The sequence below is a fragment of the Pectinophora gossypiella genome, chromosome 18 (assembly GCF_024362695.1).
Source record: "Pectinophora gossypiella chromosome 18, ilPecGoss1.1, whole genome shotgun sequence".
NCBI classification, from domain to species: Eukaryota; Metazoa; Arthropoda; class Insecta; order Lepidoptera; family Gelechiidae; genus Pectinophora; species Pectinophora gossypiella.
The window spans coordinates 7968167-7990097 of record NC_065421.1 but is presented as its reverse complement, the minus strand read 5'-3'; the positions used below and the strand labels follow the sequence as shown (position 1 = coordinate 7990097).

At 37.4% G+C, this 21931-nt stretch overlaps 1 protein-coding gene across 1 annotated transcript in view; it reads right to left on the bottom strand.

Annotated features, from left to right (window-relative positions):
* The window catches only part of LOC126374815 (general odorant-binding protein 83a-like), a 45979-nt gene extending 37033 nt beyond the window's left edge, over positions 1-8946 (bottom strand). Inside the window, exon 1 of the mRNA XM_050021540.1 lies at positions 8820-8946. The gene's annotated coding sequence lies outside the window, so the exon portion shown is untranslated. The remainder of the gene's footprint in view (positions 1-8819) is intronic.
* Between the last annotated feature and the right edge of the window lie 12985 nt (positions 8947-21931).

The window sequence follows — 21931 nt, the reverse complement described above, 5'->3', positions numbered from 1 at the left end:
AAGTAGCTGAACGTTTTCTATGTTTTTTGTTAGCCTTCAGAGCAAAATCATAAAAAAAAATCATAAAATTAGGATAACAACAATATGGTGATAATGTGATGTACTTACTGAAATATTGTTATGCAATTTATATAATGTGTACCTACTCATGGAATTATTCTTTGACGTGTAATATTTATTTTGAATAGAGAATTGAAATGAACACGATAGAGAAAAAGCATAATCCACCAGTTAGCCAATTTCTATGAATTATTCTCAATTTCTGTACAAAAAGTTGTTTATTATTTGTCCAATTGTTATGCTATTATCAAAATAAATAATTTCTGATATTCTAAATTTCATTTTAAATTATTCATTCTTCAAAATTTTTCAATTAATATTTCCATATTATACTTCTAAGTAATTGTAGTAAATCACTTTGTGATCCCTAGTTTGGTTAGGAAATTACAGACTGATCACCTGATTGTCCAAAAGTAAGATGATCCATGCTTCGGAAGGCACGTTAAGCCGTTGGTCCCGGTTACTAATTACTGATGTAAGTACGTAGTCGTTACATGAGCCATGTCAGTGGCCTATGGCGTCTCAATAATAACCCTAACCAGGGTTGATGGGGTTGGTAATCCACCTCACAACCCACACGATAGAAGAAGAGTAATTGTAGTGACTCAAAATATTATGCATACAACATGCCCTGTTGCATTAAACACAAGGTATAAACTCGATATTGCTTTAGGAAGACTGACACTAATATAAACGAGCTATTGCCAGATTTGCCTTCAAGAACAGCACATCGTTTCCATATCAATCAAAAGCGACAGAGGGTAAATGAAAATGGAAATAGCTGCACAGAAGCGAAATTCACGTGAATGAGGTATCTGAAATTGGCTTATTTGTCCTACTTTACCCTGAGGGTATCAGTGATATACTTCTGTCACTATCCATCTTGATTTGCGATTACACCGAAAACTTATACAGGTAATAAAAAAACTAAGGCGCTGAGGGGTTTCATCTGGTTTAGGCATCACTAACTTTAAATTAAATTAAGTAGCTTACATTTTGTACCTTTGTGTAAGTATTCACTGAAATAAATTATTTTTATTCGTATACTGAAAATATTGGACATGTCTTTAAAAACTAGTCTGATAGGTGTGTGTGTACGAAACGATTGATAAATGTGGAGGAGGCAAGAGAAGTAATGTCAAGGATCGAAGCAAATGGAATTCCATAGACTCTGTTTAACCCGGTGGGTGGGGCGGAGGTCCCGGGTTCGAATCACGGTGGGGAACATATCACAAAATTCACTTTGTGATCCCTATTTTGGTTAGGACATTACAGGCTGATCACCTGATTGGCCAAAAAGTAAGACATCCATGCTCCGGAAGGCACGTTAAGCCGTTGGTCCCGGTTACTACTTACTGATGTAGGTAAGCAGTCGTGACATGAGCCATGTCATGGGCCTTTGGCGCTTAATAATAACCCTGACACCAGGGTAGATGAGGTTGGTAATTCACCTCACAACCCACACGATAGAAAAAGACCCCGGTGGGAAATAGGCGTGAGTTTATGTATGTAGGTGTGTATGATCAATATTCGTGAAACATAGGTGTTGAACCAGCTATGACAGCCACAATAAAAATAATTGAAAAAGTATCAAATTGGTTGAAAATTGTATAGAGTAGGTAGGCTGCAGAAACGTCGAGCAACAAGGGGCCGGGTGCAATGGTCCGCGATCACCTCGTTTGTACGGACTCAGCAAACGAAGCTACAGTATTCAATTTTACTCCCGAGACGCCGAGTTTATCGCTCCAATAATTTCCACGAGCAATTTTAAAAAAGTAAAGAAACAGCCGAGCCTGCGAGAGATACTTGCGACCCTCATTGATGGGTCTGATTATTAGCAATGGGATTCGTTTTTTGTTTTGATTGATAATTTTTCAAATTTCAAATTCAATTCATTTATCTGCAAATAACCAATGTATACATCAGATGCAAAGCAATATAAGAGATCAAATTCAAATGTATTTATTGCAAATTCAATGTACTTAAAGTTACAATATTAGATGATGATGATGATTACATTGACATCACACAATTTACAAGCACACCTAGAAAACAAATACAAAATATGTTAAGTCATTGTTATGCATGAATCAAAAACAAAACTTAATAATATAATTTTTATTGTATTTTGTGTTGATAATTATTTATTTATTAAGGGTCGGCAGTGCCTGCAACCCGGTAGCCTACTCAAGTCTGAATAACGGCCTCCGTGGTCCAGTGGTTGAGCGTTGGGCCATGATACAGAGGTCCCGGGTTCGAAAATTACTTTGTGATCCCTAGTTTGGTTAGGACATTGCAGGCTGATCACCTGATTGTCCGAAAGTAAGACGATCCGTGCTCCGGAAGGCATGTTATGCCGTTGGTCCCGGTTTCTAATTACTGATGTAAGTACGTAATCGTTACATGAGTTATGAGGGGCCTTTGGCGGCTTAATAGTAACCCTGACACCAGGGTTGATGAGGTTGGCAATCCATCTTACAACCGACACCATAGAAGAAGAAGAAGTCTGGAGCCAATCATTTGTCACTTTGATATTGGTATGTAAAGTAAATATAGATATAGTAAAGTAACTTATTTGACTATGGAAAGTAACAATGTAGTAGATACTAGGTGAAACATTATATCTCGTTAAACTGGTCGGTAACCTTCCGTTGACGTTTACGTCATGCCCAGGACGTTATACCAGGTTAACATAGCTTGACTAATTTGACAGCTGTCAGAACAATACATTTCTCTGAATGTCTCTTCCGCTTGAGGCTGTATACTATATTTTTGTCTGTCTGTCAGATGAATTAAACAAAACTAAATACTACACTCGTAAAGTTATAACATATTTTTAAGAACATATGAAACACTTTAGAAATAAGGACTCGATGTGTAGTTTAATAGTTACAAGGAAGTTGATAAAGTGGTCTACTTTCTTTTTTTCTGTAGCTTAATTAATGTCCCACTGCTGGGCAAAGGCCTCCCCCTTCTCTTTCCAACCTTGTCTTGGGCATCGTTTTGCCAAGTGTGCCGGAAGACGTCCAGTTCGTCCCTCCACCGTCGTTGTGGTCTGCCTCGACGTCGACGACCCTGTGGGGACCAATCAGATGTAATTTTGGCCCATTTTTCCGGGAATATATTTTTTATGCTTCCGTAGTTTAGAAAAAATGAAATTTTAAAAGTGTAGTCATTTGTTTTGGAGTCAGTGTATATTTAAAGCGCTTTTCCGCTTTTTTTGTGATGTCAGAAAAATATACATTCAGAGCTAAATAATTGAGACTGTATACTTGTGGGTGTTTTCAGAATGTAATTAGAGATAGGCGCTGGGCAGTCCTAAGCTAGAATGCAGCCGTCCAGCCACTTAGGAACTTTAACTGCAGATTGGAGTAAGTTCCCCGGCTAGTGGCCAATTTAGCAGCAAGTTATACGAATCTTACTGGACTTTGGGTGGGTTTATATGTTTGTACGACTGGGGTATGTGCTTATAAAACTCTTGTTGATAATTATTGTCAAACATGTCGCACCTACATAGCCAGATTTCTTCTATCGTGTGGGTTATGAGGGGGATTACCAACGTCATTAACTCTGGTATCAGGGTTATTAGTGAGATATCAATATTCCATTATTTTTTTGTCTCATATCCCTGATTCAAACGCGGTGAGAACCCGTTATTATGTGTTTTAATTATTGAGATATCATCTCGGAATCATGGTCTGAATCACCTCACAAAGTTTTCGTTACGATGTCTTTAACACCCTGTATAGTCCAATAGATTAATCAGAATGATTGATCAATAGATTAGTCATTAGATTCTTTAGAGAACTTTTGCGATGCATTCTTCTTTCGCATGGGTTGAAACTGTTGAAAGATCGATTTACACCAGAACTATTGTCAGGGTTATTACTGAGCCGCCGTAGTCCGCAGATATGGGTGATGTAACAACTACATACTGTAGTAAGTATAATAGTCGGGACCACCGACCACCGTGCGTTCCGAAGCACCGCATAATATTTATCGGCAAATCAGGTGATTTCAGTCTGAAATGTCCCAATCAAACTAGGGACAGTCTCACAACGAGATTTTTTTGTTAGACTTGTTCTGACTGGGAATCGACCACTTAAGGCCAGGCGTGTACTACGAGTTTTTCGCCGGGCGGCAAAAAAAGCAGCGCCAAAATGTCGCACTGTAATTCTGTACCAAACAGCTTTAAATTGTATTGCGCGCACTTGACGGTAGAGACGCCGCAGCGGCGCAGTATTACAGTGCGACATCATGCCGCTGCTCTTTTCTGCCGCGCGGCGAAAATCTCGTAGTGCGCGCCTGGCCTAAGCACTCGACCACGGATACTGTTTTATGATATAAGTATCTCAGATGACAAGCATGATGAAATACTTATTGTACTTTTCGTCACTAAACATAAATTTAAACGAGTTCCATGAATGGGTTAAATATTTATCGCGACGTAATTAGTGTCTTTATCGTCAGAACTGCGAAATATTAACACGATCGGTAGTTTCTCGTGTGTGAACTGTATTATTTGGACATTTGTTCAGATTAGAATCACGTTTTTCGAACAATGGCTGGCAGCTACATAATTAACTTACCAAAACTGAAACGTCGTTAGAATATGATGAGTGGACGTTTGCTGCAGAGAACTTTCTTATACTAGGCGACTGTGGACATGGTTCCCGATTTGGATGCTCTGTGATGACTGAAGCATTTATATTACACCTGCACACCTACACACCGGTGGTGGTTTTTACACCTGCGCTGGCGGTGTCGGCGGCGCGCACTGTGCGCGCACACACTCGCCACTCCTCCGTGCCAGCACCAGAGTGTGATCTGTTTGTGAGTGAGGTCACGGGTCGCGAGTGTCTGAGGTTCTGCGAGTTGATGACTGATGTGTGTTATATTGTTTACACTTATTTATATATTATTGTTTATATTGAAAGTTTCACGGCGCATTGGCGCTTCTGCACTGTAAAGTCGTGAAATGTAATAAATAAAATAATAATAATAAATATAATACTGTTGTCCATGTTGGCAATAAAGAGTTTTTGTATTGTATTGTATTGTATTGTTGGATATTACTCATATAATATTTCCGCAACAGCAGACACAAAAGCAAATGAACCTTATATATAGTACACAGTGCAGAAATCACAATATTTTCAGCATGACTGGTTTTGTACTTCACAAAGGGTCACGGGTTATTTTAACATTAGTTATTTTATTTGCATGGAGCTATGAGACATCATAGTGAGAAGGGTATCGTCGTGAAGCTACGAAACCAATATACACGTAGACTTCTACGACGTCCATGGCAAATCAATATTTTTTTAAATATTAGCATCTATGCTGGACTGGGAGCAAATAAAAATCGTACAATCCGACAGTTTTATTTTGACGTGACTTATTGTAGATTTGCCGCAAATGGCATTAACTATTTGGCCGGACAAATAGGAGCGCTGAGGGTTCTCACTTGGTACAAAGTTTAAGGTCAGGGCGTCGGCTGAGAGGATAATATTTGAAAGAATTAATCGACCCTCTAGGTATAAGCGATAAGCTCTAAATGAGGGAAATCGACGACCACGCCGGCGGGGTCATTATAGGGGTTCTGAAGTGTTTGTTTTGGCGAGCTGATTGGTTGCCTTTGTGGCTAGAAGAATCCGACAGAGATTTGTTAGGGGCAACAGGATGATCCCTTGTTACAATAATGTTCATCATATCTTAGGACTTGGCTGCATGTTGTCTTTGATTACGAGCGTGTATTTATAATGCATGTATGGTATGTATATTTTTATTATAAAGTAGTATTGTAGATATAGTAGATGAAACAGTTGGAATGAAATGATTGAAATTTCTTTGTTAGGGCGGCGGATAATTCCACTCAATATCAACTCAGAATCATGGTTTGAATCGTCCCTCAAAGTTTTCGTTACGATGTCATTAATATCCTGTATAATGAGGTTGTAATGTAGGCAGATAGTGTAACGTGTCTTAACAAGCACTAGATACTTAAAACTCAAAATGTCTGCCTGTAAACCTGTTGAATTTTTTGATCCTTTTCATTTGACACTCTTATCGTGGCCTTGAGGAGCGGTGGTAGCCCAGTTGGGAGAACGCTTGCCTCTTACTTTGAGGTCGCAGGTTCATATCCAGCACAGGCCTAAACCAATGATTGTCGAATTTGTTTTCGAATTCATGTTTAGATCATAAATTATTATCACGTACTCAGCGGTGAAGAAAAACATCGTGAGGAAACCTACATTCCCGAGAAATGCTTTTCGGACGTATGTGACCTAACCTGTATTGGGTTGGTTTTCTCTTCGCGAGTTGGAAGATCAGAAAGACAGTCGCTTCTATAAAAAACCGGACGTGTCAAATCTTCAGGTTAGGTAAGCGGACCCTGTGAAAAACGGGATAATGCTAGGGGGATGACTCTTATCTTCGCCTTATGGTGAAAACCACGTAAGCGCCTTTTTGATAAATCACATTTGGATGTGATTTTTATTAACAAAACCTCTCAATAGCCAAGCTAGTTTCAATCTAGGTAAAAATCTGTTTTAATTTTTACTCGGATTGAAATTACTTAATTGCAACAAATTGAGGTTTTATTGACGGCGTTTACGTGGTTTTCACTATACGCCAGCGTTATGAGACCTTTGGCTGATTTACTGAAGTGATTATTTACCATACATCATAACATAATCTCACGACTACATCTCAATTGGGGTAGTCAGAGGTACAACTATCGCAAGATGAACTAAGTGCCCATACCTTAACGAGCTTTCTTTGAGACCAACAAGACAGGTTTATAATGCTCTAGCCAACTGTGTTAGTGTGTGTTATTTAACATAGATAATTTATTTAAATTCTTCCTACGTTAGAATTTTCTTACATTCACGTCTACATTGTCAGGGTAACAAGGGTAATGTACGGCGAATATGTTCCCATTTGAAAGACATTGCTCGGATTATACGAAACGTGACTTCAAAGTGTTTCAAAGGTTTTGAAATGCCTCTGATATATGATTTTGCTCCCGTAAAATGCTCAGGTTATTGAATATTCGCGAAACAAGCGACTGTGATTAAATTGCTATTAATGTTTAAGTTTCAAACATTTTCAGGTGTTGGGAGCTGTGCATTTTAGAGCTAAAGTTCTGGGTCTCAAAGTTCTAATTTGGAGTATATTGAACGGTGGAAATGAATAAGGAATTTCCTTTGTCATTTTGACCTGTAACGTAGGTAATAATTTAATGAAAGATAAAAGGGTAAATTTACAAGTAAAATATAGATATTATAATCATACGGCTTTACGAGAATTCTACTTGATTTTTTTGTGTGAAACGTGTACATTACATGCTTCCAAAATTGCTTCCGACGTGTCGACTAGCGTTGTTGACCAAGTTAGTTTTGGTATTTTATAAATTCCATCCAAAACGAAACGTCGCTCAAGCTTTTTGGTAACAAATTCGTAACTATTAAATAAAAATAAAATGAATTCATTTTGCCTGAACCAACGCAGCGTAAAATGGATGCAACTATGTACGAATAGCATTTCACGGACATGTGCCGTTGTTGGAAAATATACAAAGGCAAGTTATAAAGAAATAAACTTCCAATGAAACAAATATACAGAGAGAACGCGGCTAAACCGTAAAACCGCTATTATGCAACAAAGTTCGGTCGACACTCGGATTTAAAGAGTGCACAACTTTTATGTCACGTCTTTCATTCGGCACGCTGTCTGGGTTATATCTGTCTGCTTTGTATTATGTGTTGAGGACCTAGAGAGAAAGAAAAGGCTGTACATAGCATTCATATTTAGTTGCAACTTCTGAGAAAAACTAATTAGTATTGTTTAAATTGAATAGTATCGTCTGTTGTTAGGTGTAGTTGAGACGGACGTACCTACAACTTGATATATTCTTTTTTCAAACTTATTTAATTTTATCGTACATATAGACATATACACTCAATCGCCTTATTACAGGTTTGGTACCTCATGTTCATTAAACAATAATTAAAAAAAAATTAGTTTTCATTTTTATAATGTTCCAAATTACGAACGGTAATCTATCAATGTATGTTTGAGGTTTCTCATCAAATTTAAATCCGCGTAGTTTTATTCCGTGGCTTATATTTGTCTGAGTCAGAGGACGTGAAACAATAAACTGCATTGCCTTATGCGGTGGATGAAGCTTTTACAATATAAAACTTTTCTAATAAAACCGGTCATGAGCACAAATTGATCTGCCTACGGAACCCGCGATATTTATTAAATGCGATTCCAATCAAAAAGTTCGAAGCTCCTTTTGAAATTGGAGTCGTAAAAATTTTGAGTTCAATGTTGTTTTTGCAATAAAGTACGGTTTTATGGTTTGAATATATTTTTCATCAAAATATTTATACTTAGGTACATGAGAAATTGTATGTTACTAGTATCAACAATAATATTTGGAAACGTCAAAAACATTGCCGTCGATTAGTACGTATTATTACAGTAAAAATATTACAGAACATAAATTAACATACTGTATTTATAATGAAAGTTTCTAAGAGCCTTTCTGAAAAATCATTGTCATCATTCTGACGTGGTTTTCTTCAACAAAACACCGAAACGGATACGATAGTTTTATTCTAGGTAAAAATGGGGACTACTTTATACCTGATTTTACAAAAAAGGCGCCTACGAAGTTTTCATCGTAAGGCTGCGTTCACGGTTGCGCGGCGTGGGCTGCCAGAAAAACAAACGTATGAAAATGTACTGACCGTTCACGGAGAAGCGTTTTTGCCAGCGTTTGTTTGAATTGTAGCGTTGGCGAGTGACGAGTGACGCACTGAGAACCACTTTGTCACCAAATTGCGCGCGCCGCTATACGCGCTGCTTGACGAGTCGCCTGACGCGCCACCTCTCTATGACTGGAGAAAACGCTTGCGCCCCGCGCACCGCTTCGCGTGACGTGTGACGCCCCGCGCGTCACTGAACGCGGCCTGAGGCGACGGGAAATATGTATTTCTTTTTATAACACAACACATATCTCCCTAACGTTACCCTAATGAGATGAACCCTGTGGTACACACGCCTAACTCGAAGATTTGACACACCAATTTTTTACAACACGAAATTGAAATTGCTGAACAAATATTTTCGTAAATCTTCAGTCAATTTAATTCGTACATACTTTTGTTCTTTGCCGAAGATGTTTAAATACGTCTTATCCTTCTATACCTATATACTTATTAAAATTCCTAGTCAATACGAAACTATTGGGACGTCGTCAAGGCAAAATAAACATGAGCTCCGATGCGGGTGCTCTCAAACAGTGCGGTGCTGAACTTTATTTCCCGGAAATTTGTCCGGGGGAGGCTGCATTAGGCAAATACTACGCTAATGCTGCGGCCAACGGTATATGCAGGTGAACCGAAGTACCTACTGTATGACCTAGTATAGCGTGACAATCGTTGTCACTCTTTAGACATATTTTTAGCTAATTGTAAAAATAATAACATTGAGGCGTAGAATGTGCTACGTGTCGTAGCAAAGTACTACGACGTAACAATTTCACGATTAGTTGTTTTTTAGCTTTTAGCAAAGGAAAATTATGAAACACTAGTTTTGACGTAAAGAACTTTATCATAGGTACTAGTTCTTTTTTGATAAATATGGGTTGGTGGATGTTTATCAGGACACCTCGAGCAAAGAAATTGGTGTAAATAAAAACTACACGAATTATTTCGGCGTCCTAGGTTTTTAGACGACTTATTAAAAGTTAGTTATTACATACATAAACTCACGCCTATTTCGCAGTGGGGTAAGCAGAGACTATGAAATTCCATTTGCTTCGTTTAAACATACCTCTCTTGCTTGTTGGGGATTTCTATGCTTATTTTACTATTTACAAAGAGTCAGCTATTAATATTTACATAATTAGATCATTAATATGCACGTTGAATTTTAGAATCAAAATTAAAGAAAAGTGACAAATCGACATTACCTTCCTACGAATAAACAAGCAATTTGTTATAGTTGATGTTTATTCATTAAAATAACTTGCAGGCGTTTAGCTTGAACTAGGATTTTTAATTACAATATGCAAAGAACTATAATTTATTGCTGTGGAAAGTAACACAAATCCTTTATTTACAGAGACGGAATGCGCAAACCACGCCGACGTACCGATATGAATGAATTTACATTTAAATTATTTTGCATTTATTATTACTATTTGTGTTTCAAATAACAGAGGTAGAAGTTGTGAATAGGGGGTCTCTAAAGGACATTTACGCACTTATCTAAAAAGCAATTTTGAAATTAGACATTCGCGAAAGAAAGTCATCCAGAAAGTCATTCTATTTCTCTTTTGTTTAGTATTTTTCTATTTGTGCAATAAAGTATTTGTTAGCTATGTTTTGTTTAAGTGCACAATGTTAGCAAATTGTGAGGTAGATCGAGGCCTACAAGTTGATACTATATACACGGATTTCAGTAACGCTTTCGACAAAGTTAATCATGCAGTCTTATTGGAAAAACTTAACCACAGCGGTATCGGAGGGTCTCTGTTGGATTGGTTCAGTTCATATTTATTAAAAAGACCTCAAATAGTTGCTGTAAACGGATATGAATCCACAGTGTACTACGCTGACTCAGGCGTCCCTCAAGGCTCCCACTTAGGTCCTATTCTCTTCCTCATATTCATTAATGATATCCCAATACATATACAAAATAGTAAAGCTTCTCTTTTTGCTGATGATCTCAAGTTGTATAAAACAATAAAAACTCCATCTGATACTGAACTACTACAAAAGGATCTAGATAACATTAAAGAATGGTGTATTTTGAATGGTATGAGCCTTAACTCACGCAAATGTTTGTCTATTACATTTACTAGAAAAAAGAAGCCAATTAATGCAACTTACCTCTTAGATGGCACCCCTTTAACAAAAGTTGACGAAATCCGGGATCTTGGGGTAATGTTAGACAGTAAGCTCAAATTCTCTAGGCATATTGACAATACCGTTAAAAAAGCTGCACAGATGCTTGGCTTTCTCAAACGTACTTCGCGCGACTTCAGGCTAAGTCAGACAAGAATAATTCTGTTCAATAGTTTAATCCGAAGCAGGTTAGAATTTGCATCTGTTGTGTGGAACCCTGTTTATACTGAGCCTTCTCAAAGAATAGAAAGCCTTCAGCGTGCATTCACTAGACACTTGGCATTTGTAACACCCGGTATTTCTCACAAGAGGACCTATGACCAAAGGCTGTCTTTCTTTAAAATCAACACTCTGAGAACTCGACGGAAACTACAAGATCTTGTGTTCCTTTACAAAATCATCAACACTAAAATAGCATGCCCAAATTTGTTAAGTTCAATAAATCTCACCGTACCATATAACTATCCTCGGAAGCCCATATCTAAATTATTTAATATAGCCCGTTACCGTACTAATCTGGGCCTACACTATCCTATTGCCAGGATGTGTGCGACGTTCAACGAAGTTAATGATAAATTGCCAAACATCGATATTTTTAATGATTCCCCTCGATGCTACAAAAGTAAAGTGCTAAATCACTTTGGTTGTCGCTATAAACGTTAAACACTACTTACATTAATATTTTGTTAAAAAATGTGTTAATATATATATATAGTTTATAATTTATATAGTTTAGTATTAATATAGTTTGTTTGTTTCCATTTACGGTGAATGCTGTGTACGCATGTAATTGGCAAACATATATACCAAGTATTTCTTTCTATTTATAATGTTGTCTGTAAAAGTTTAATATGTATTGCTGTATGTGTACCTAAATAAATAAATAATAATAATAATTGCAAATAGCCATATTGCTTTTGAAATAAAATGAAATATAATTATTACGGAGCTTGGTACAGTGCAGGTGTTTAGATCAATGAGGATAAAAACTAGAAGGTCAAATGTAGGCGGCAGCTGACACCAGGGTTGATGAGGTTGGTAATTCACCTCATAACCCACATGATAGAAAGCAGAAGAAGGCGACAGCACTGTTGAGTGTTCATAAATTTTGACAGTTCTCCATACTGTCCAGCTAAAATTTGTGAAATATTGCTATAAAATGTGGAGTAACGTGGAGTGTATCCCGTTTGAAGGATGAGGTACGAAAAAATAAGCTATCAGTTGGAAAAACGCAGTTTTGATTTCAAATAAGTTTTTTTAAGTTTACCTTTTTCCGATCTTTAGGGAATAAATAGAACATTATCATTTTGCAGTTAAAAGCTGCGCAACGGGTTACAGAGTTTCTATACTTTTGTATTACCCAAAAAATATGTTTGTTATTAACTCAAATAGTATAACTGTCAAAATTTAAAAACACTTATTAGTAGCGACTCATTAGGGGTTTCCCAGCTATGTCCGGCCTTATAGAAATATATTATTAGTGATTATACAGTCACACACATTATCAAAATGTTATTAGCATCCCAATCGCACGTAGCATTTATTACAATAATAAAATAACAGTACGTTTTTAAGATAAAGTGTTTCAATGTAGTCTTTTTAACCCCCTGAACATTATAATATTACAAGAAATCGGGATAGTCAGTAGTCATTAGTTGACAGAGGATAAATGTACAGCTGATTTTACGCACGTAAGTACCTAAGTATATAATATATATTTTTAGTCATGATTAAAGTTTACTGAACACATCGACATTGCGAGCATTCCGGGTTGGATACTGGTCGTATTTTTTCAGTCGTTCCACCAAATGGCTACGGTACCTTCTCTGTGCATAGTGGTCTTAAATATCTTAGATTTGGATGTGATAAGTTGATTGGTCAATCAACAATTAACATCACACAATATAAGTACTCATATTATTTCTTTAATATTACTTTTTTAATGGAAGAACACTCTCTAAAGAGCATTTTGTTAAAGGCAACAAATGATTACGTTTACAAAAGGGTTTAATGTTTCCCTAAGGAATTCTTGCGTGGTTCGACATTGTTGAAATCTCTGTTTGCGGCGTACAAAAAAATCGGACGGAAAAATGTATTCTATGTTTTGTTGATTTTACAGCTTGTAATTGGAAATTATGGTTGAAGTGTCTCCTAAGAGTAGGAACGATTCGGGGGTTTGTTTTGCGATCTCATACAATTCTTGGACCCCGCTTCGCTTGTCTTCGACATTAATGTCAAGTTTGGCGTTGCATATACTTGCGGCGCTTGCGCGTACAGATGTATTAATTATTATGACCCTCAGCATACGGTATTTTGAAATATTGAAAAGTAACCTAAGCGATGATGAGGAGCTCGGTGGCGCAGCGGTAAACGCGCTCTGTTTGCGATTGTTGAAGTTAAGCAACTTTCGCAAAGGCCGGTCATAGGATGGGTGACCACAAAAAAATTGTCGTGCTCCGCCGTGCTTCGGAAGGCACGTTAAGCCGTTGGTCTCGGCTGCAATAGCAGTCGTTAATAGCTATCAATCCCCACTGGGCCCGCGTGATGGTTTAAGGCCCGATCTCCCTATCCATCCATAGGGAAGGCCCGTGCCCCAGCAGTGGGGACGTTAATGGGCTGATGATGATGATGAAGCTAAAGCGAAGTAGTTTTTTCTATTACAGATATACTTTAATTTTCTTATAAATATAATTTTTGAAACCCCTCGCCAACCTCTGATATATCCTTTTAATACAACTACCGAACATTTGATCTGCAAACGACAGCGAAACTAAAACTCTGGAAGTGCTTTTAAACTTCTAGTACTCCAAATGCATGTGTGAGTTAATCTACGTACTGCATGTCAACCTCAAAAAATCCATTACGCGAGTCGTATCCAGGCAAATGGATACACAAACATGCTCCTTGGGTGTTGGAATGCTTGTATTTCTTCTTGAAATATGTTGGATTGGATATTATTGGACAGCGCTGTAGATCGTGGCTGATTTGCTGATGGAGTCAAAATTGACATGTTTAGGATACATTGATGATGTCATTGAATCTAGATACGTTCGGTGTCAAAATGTCAATGGATGGATGTACTAGTATCTCATTCTTGTAGTCATGCTGAGCATATATTATTATTAGGAATCCTTCTCCTTTAATAACGCATTCTTGTTCGGGGTTTGCCTGGTCTTTAATGCCATGAAAGGCCCTAAAATTGTTTAACGGTTTTTTAAATAAAATTTTGCCAGTCACGGTTCCTAATACAAGTATGTATGTATCAAAATCTTGCTTAATTGTCGTGTTGGAAGATCAATACTCGATCTTCGATATCGTAAGATGGGGTTTATTATGCCGATCCTTCTGAGAGGTTTCCTGCCGTGGACAAATGTACCGCTGGTACCTGTCTGTATAATGGATTTTGAAATCACATATCATTATTAAATTAATATTATTAATAAAAATTAAATAAAATACATTGGTGCCCATTTGGGTGCCCATAAACTTAACCCAATTTTCGACATCTCTTAAATGAGTGCCGTCCTGCACTTACAATAAGTGCAAGAAAGGGATAGAGCTAATTTTAGTCCTGTCAAATTAAGTCAAAAAATTATGTCTATAGGGATCCGTACTTCAAAGAAAAATAATGAGACTGTCACGATCAAGCGTTCACTTCACATAACATAAGCTCGCGACTATATCCCAATTGGGGTAGTCAGAGGTACATGATAAACTAAGTATCCACTTTTCACCGAGCTTTCACGATCACTTTTTTAATTTGATACTAGCTCTTTCGCCCTTTGCCCTACCCTAGGTAATGGTATCATGCATTCTTGTGTAGATTTGCGTGTGTATTTCTCGCGACACTGCAGGCGGTGTAAGTGGCTGCAGAGATGTCTTCCACCGTCGTGCATTCATATTGAATCCGAGCACGAATCTACATTACCCAGAGATTGGTGCCGAAGAATTGAAGGCGTTAGTTGCATTAGTAGTGTAGTGACCACACAGATATTGATAATGGTAGAAACGGTTCACAGAATTTTTATCATGATTTTATAATTTATGCTCAGATATTGTTGTTATACTGATAGTGTAGTGGCTTGCCCTGTAGATGTGCTGACAATTTCAAATTATAAGTCACTATTTTGAAAATGGAACGTTTTTTTTTGAAACCAGGATTCAATTCGTTGTTGTTGTTGTTCGTTCGTTGTATTGATAGTGACTATAACATTATTAATATAACGCATTCAATTCTTGGCTCCTTGAGGAGCGAGGTGATCGGTTGATAGTTTCAGATTCTTCGAAAATTTTAAAATGGAATGCTTTTATAATACTCTGTCATTGCATATATATAGTCTTTAGTAGCGTACATAAAGCCATAATAAAATAATAAATTGTGACGTCATCAAACACTTAAAATTACGTCTTGAAAATTAAATGAATAAAGAACTAACGTTACTACTGTCATCACTTAAATAATATTATTAAAGTTGTAAGTATTTTATGTTAAGTTTGTAAAATAAAAAAGTAAAATTGCTCCGTAAATTAAAAAAAACATTAGCCGTGGGTAATTTAGGTAAAACCTAGTGGTTACATTTTTAGTTACAATTTAGTTTCATGACAATATTAAAACAGTAGAAGATCGTCATACGGTTACAATTTCTTTACCAAAAACCTGTGTAAGAGCCTCCTTGCATGCTAAACTGGAAACTTGTGGCTTCTGACGTTCTGTTCCACTTGTGTTTGCTTCCTGCTTGGATCATAAGCCTCTTTACTGCAGTGCCGTGTCTCCAGAGCTCAGTACAAATTTGCCGTGACGTAAGTCTACCTTCCGTAAAACGGAACGTCTTGAGAATTATATTGTAAAGGGTAAAGAAGAATAAGGTATAAAATTGGTAATTCCGCCCGTAATCCCCAATATCATGCGAATAGTCACAAGTAATAATAGGACATCATCATCAGCCCATTAACGTCCCCACTGCTGGGGCACGGACCTTCCATGGATGGATAGGGAGATCGGGCCTTAAACCATCACGCGGGCCCAGTGCGGATTGATGGTTATTAACGACTGCTAATGCAGCCGGGACCAACGGCTTAACGTGCCTTCCGAAGGACAGAAGAGCTCGAGATGTTTTTTTTGTGGTCACCCATCCTATGACCGGCCTTTGCGAAAGTTGCTTAACTTCAACAATCGCAGACCGAGCGCGTTTACCGCTACGCCACCGAGCTCCTCAATAATATAATAGGACAACTTGTTGCTAAATACTTTTAACACGAAGTGACAGGTGATCTGATGAAAGGTATTTTGTTGTTCACATGTCCCGGGCTTGTCTCGGCCATGTGCTGGGCTTGTCTCTCTGTGCGTCCGCACGGGGTAGAGATAAGTGGAAGAAGTCATGCTTGTCTCGGCTTGACAAGAGCTGCGAGTTCAAGTCCCGTCCGTGTCATAGTCTGCCATCTATCCGAAATAAGTACTTATATATCTTGGAAATTAATATTTGCCGAAAAAAAAAATATTTGCCGATATATTTTTATCGAGTGACTTATAGGCTGTACGTGTTATAAGTTTAGGGGAAGTAATGAAGAAGCAATTTTTGGCTTCTAAATATTAGAGTTACTACACAAATCTTGGATTCAACGGCCAGGTGACCGGCCATCCTGATTTCCGGTTGTGCGGTCACTTTTTAATGTCACTTAATTTTTAAAAACACGTAGGCAGCATATTTCTAGTGATAGGCACTAATAGGGAAGCAATCATTGAGCACCATTTCAACTCTAAATACGCCGATATTACGTTTTAGATACGTTTTTGAACTCTACAAAGAATGGAAGTTGCACTATTATTGGAGTTTATATTGGTTTGGCGATGACGTGCACAAATAGGCCATTACTTAGTGAATTTGTTTCTTTTCTCCCACCCTTTCTGATTGTAAGGAACTATCTTCTGTGAATCCACTGCATCATTATGATAGCCGTGTTTCTTTAAAAATGTTCACCCCTCTTTGGATATAAAATGCTTGCGTAAATTATGTTCTGTATTATTTTAACCATAAAATACATAATACTTACTCTAAAGTACTCGTGATTGCGATGCCAGTTTAATACTTAGGATAGTTAGGTAAGTATGTAACCTCCACCAACCCGCAGTAGAGCAGCGTGGTGGAGTATGCTCCATATCCCCTCCGGGTAATTGAGGGGAGGCCTGTGCCCAGCAGTGGGACGTATATAGGCTGTTTATGTTATGTAACCAGGATGTAGGTACTCTAGGACCATTAAATAACACGATACAAAATACTTCAATGCACAACAAGGATCATAGACGCAAACATGGCAATTAAATACAAAATTTAGCGGCTCAATAATAACTCTGACACCAGGATTGATGAGGTCGTTAATCCATCTCACAACCCGTACGATGGAAGAAGAGTACGAGGAAGTCAATCTTTATATTTTTATCGGTTTCTTATTCTTTATTCCAGCATAAACTTATCAGGAACGCTAAAGCGTGGACGGGTATCTCTCTATGGATTCGCTTCACTTATATTAAAATTAACGGTGCCCCAAATGAAAATTTAAAAAAGAAAATGGCGATAGCAACGTAGGCTAGAGCGGGAACGTTCAGAAATTGCATTAGGGGCGAAGAGGCCCATGACGGTTAATTTGTTGGTCACTGGTCGTTACCGTTTAATTTCGCCCTCGATTTTATGTCCCGGTATATAAGAACATCCCGGTTTATGAAATCTGCATGTAATTTAGTCAACGAAGTCACTTAACCGGCATATATTAACCAGCTCGCTTGCGTGAGTAGCGTAAAGTCGATTTTTGCGACGGCGGTTTGAGTTGAAAGTTTCCTCTTCATATAATTTGTGCTTCTACACAACCCACTTCGGATTTCGAGCGTGAATTTATGTATGTATGGTATATAGATAAGGTATAGAAGTTGCATATAAGGCTTTTTCTGCTAACAACGGTGTATCATAGGCGCATAACAACCTGGAAACAACGTGATTTCAATTTATCTATGATCCAAACTCAAGTCGAATTCAATGCTCGAATTTAGATGTCATGGGAGACTTGGCACATATCAGTTGCCAGTACCTCGGCAAGAAGTGGACGCGATGAGGTGAGAAGCTACACTTCATTTATATATCTTCTTTCTGTACAGTCATGAGAAATATCATGTACCCACTTTAGAACCTTGTCGCTTTATCGTATTTGACATTTAATGAGACTTACGGTTTAATTTGTCAAAAAAGTTAATGTGACATGGTATCAAAGTGTATACATATTAGTACTCATGACCGTACGTATGTCAACACAAAAAATACGATTGTTCACTTATAATTAAAATGACAATAATTATGACGAACCTCAACTCCAACCCCCACCTCAGCTATACAACCCCACCCCCGCCCTTCTCCAACCCTCTGACCCCATGATTGAGAGGTGGCCTGTGCCCAGCAGTGGGAAGTTTCTAGTTTGTTTATGTTATGTTTATGTATTGCGAACGTGTCCTCGTATATTATGTCAGTCCAAGCGTCTAGGTGCAAGTCCCGGCGTACTTAGTTCCCAGAACATCTTCTATATACTTAGTGCTAACTTAAGAGCCTTACGCCTGGCTTTAGCCACCTTTGTACCCTCAACTTTGAATTTCTATTTACCGACATAATCGGATCTGCCGCCCACCGTTCCGTTTCAAATGGGAAATTCTTTTCTGCGTCGGCTAGCAGAGAATCCTTTAAAAGTAATGTGCACTTAAAATACACGGCGAGAATCTTTGGAAAGGCTTCAAGACAAATCTGCATTCAACGAAGGAATATAATATCACATGGAATAGTTAATAGATAATAAATAGCGTATAAACGTTCCACTGCTGGGTACAGGCCTCCCCTCAATCGAAAGGAGCATACTCCACCACGGTGCTGCAGAGAAGGTTGGTGAAGGCGTTTGAGCTATTAGTTCGGGACGAACGGCAAACGGACAAAGTAAAATTAAAAGTTATAACCTCCTTATTCTAAAATATTCACTAATAATATACTAGGTTTAGTACCTGGTATGTAAACAATTGACTAAAAATAAATTTAAAAAAATATAGTCCCCGGATCAATTATGGTACTAAAAGTTATTGCAAAACGAGTCTAAACCAGATTTCAACCTAGTATTTAGTCAACGTTTTATAATAAGGGGGTATAAGTTTTATAAGTTGAAATAGGTTGTGGTTAGTAGTGGTTAGTAGTTGTGGTGATAATGTACTGTAGCCTAAGGTCGGTCTTGGCTAGTTTTCATATATGAATTGCAAGTTCTAAACCTACAAGTATTTGTCGGTTCTTATTTTATAATTCCGAAAATTCGGATTGTTGGTAAAAACTAACGATCGAACATAATAATTCGTTGGTAGGTTTATAAAAACTAGCCAAGACAGACCTTAGGCTACAGTACATTATCTTATGTTATAAGAAGATATTATATGTTATACTGTTACTTATAAATAAATTCAGAACTGACCATTGAACTTGGCACCCATTTAGATCTCACTTCTTTTGTCGTTGAAGTCAACAACCAAGGAATTTATCATAATATTGAACTTGGCTGCCATTTCACATTTATGTTTTTGATTGGATATCATTACTTTTTTTAGGTATTATTTTATCATTATTTATGAGTAGGTAATGATTTTACACTATTGATGTGCGCTAAATATATATAAAAAAAATCCCAGTTAATAATATGTAAACCGTACTCGGTTTACATATTATTAACTGGGATTTTTTACTATACTTAGTACCTACTCTTAATTGTAAATAAGTAAGTAGGTATACCTAGATACTTACCTACTAAAACGGATATGCCTAAGTAGGTACCTACCTAAATGAGTGAAAAAAAAATTGGTGGTAGATAGGTATTAAACTCATTTAAAATTCACGTTAAGTTAAAAAATAAAAAGGCAATAAAATGAATGAGAGTTGTGTTGTATGGTGGGCCAAAAACTGACAACCTATCACCGCTAAACACATGTTCCAACTTGCTTACCTACCCTCACAGTACTTGTCGAATGTGGCATCAAGTGGTTCTATGATCACTTAGTGCTCTGCCTACCCCGAAAGGGCATATATGCGTGATTATATGTTAAGTTAATCCACATACCTACCCCACAAAGACCGGCTGTTATGAGTTTTGATTACTTACTGATTCAGGTAAAGGCACTGATGAAGAATGTTAAGTAATTTTGATTATTAACACTCCATATTCTCTGTCAAAAATAAAAAATACTAGTGAAAGAATAACGTCGGAACGTCAATTAGTTTCCGATTTATAAGTAAAAGAAGTTGTAATCGTACGACGTAGGCCGCCGGTTACGGTGTGACGTCAACGTCATCGTGCAACACGCTCAGTCTGACTCGCTCAGTCCGCTAACAGTCGCGCGCCCCCCGTATCATTGAAATTTTACCTTAATACTTTAAAAATGTCCAATCCAAATACTAAAACCAATACTAAATCCAAATACTACATTTAAAACTTCTTGATCCTTTTCATTGCATTCTAAACTGCAATGATAAGGTGTGGTGATTCTACATTTAACCGAACATACATCACCTACTCTTTTTGCTTGAACATAAACAATACCATCATCGCCATAACTGTCTCTTGCCGATCTGAAATAAGTTCCAAATAAAAATAAATGGCCTTATGTACTTTGTAAGTAAAAAAAATACAAATAAAAAAGGTTTAGTACATCTGTAACATTCAACCCACTACATCTACATCCTAAGTACCTATCCTACTTCCTACTAATAGGTACCTATTATAAATGCAAAAGTTTGTGAGTGTGTGTGTTTGTTATCTTTCACGAAAAAAATACTGACCGGATCTCAATGAAGTCTGGAATAACACATAATATGTACAGTTCCCGAGGGAAACGGGGGCGAAACTGCTGGCCTGCTGGCGGAAGCTAGCTTGCAATAAATCAATGTATGTAATGTACCTATGTATCATTTAAATTTACTAAGAAGAGCGGTACCTACCTATACATACCAATAGCTACAAAACTATAATAGGTACATATTTGTTGCCTTTAACGTAAAAAAATAATGGTAGGTTTACTTCTACTATTTGAGTTACATTCTTCCATTATGACATAAGTTGGGTACCTACCTATTGAAGAAATAAATTATAGATTTCGTATGACTTTGTTCAATATAATAATTATTAGGGAGCGGGAAAATAAAATGCGTCCTTCGTCGTTACTCTATTTTGTATCTCTATTTATTTGGCGTTGGTTTGGCGCCATCTGTTGGTTCTTTTGGTTACTACTTTATAATTTCCTATCATAAAAAATATGGACGCAGCCAGCTAGCCAAACTAAATTGTTACAATAGGTTTGCGCTAGATGGCGCTTGTCTGTGACACCTATTTTGTTTTGAAAAAACAATTTAGAATAGATAAACTATTAAGCATAAGTAGTAGCACGGAAAGTTCACTCACCATTGCATTTTTATTCCTCGCGTTTCGGCGGCAACGAAATCAGTATTTGTTGACAAATAATGCGCAACTATTCATCCATCTAGGTAATTTAGGTAGATTACCCGATTGCCCTTTTTCGAATCCTTCATCCGTTGTATTAATCGAATAATATTTACTATTATTTGTACTAAAACAACTAAATACTGCGCAAGCTACTACTATAACTGCTGGCGACTTAATACTATGCGGGCCGCGACCCGCGCGTCGCGTGGTGACGCCACAAGCGGTCACGTGACTGTTAGCGGGACTCGATATTTTTCGAAAATTTGAGCGCCTATAAAATCAAAACTACTAAGTATTTTTGACTACAACAAAAACTAGTGTATTTGTATACATACTGGCTTTACTGAGACATCATTTCAAGCGATTTGGCATAGGTACTTAGTAACATTCTTCATTAGGTATTTATATTAAGCGTTCATAATAGAATCTAATTATTTAAAAAT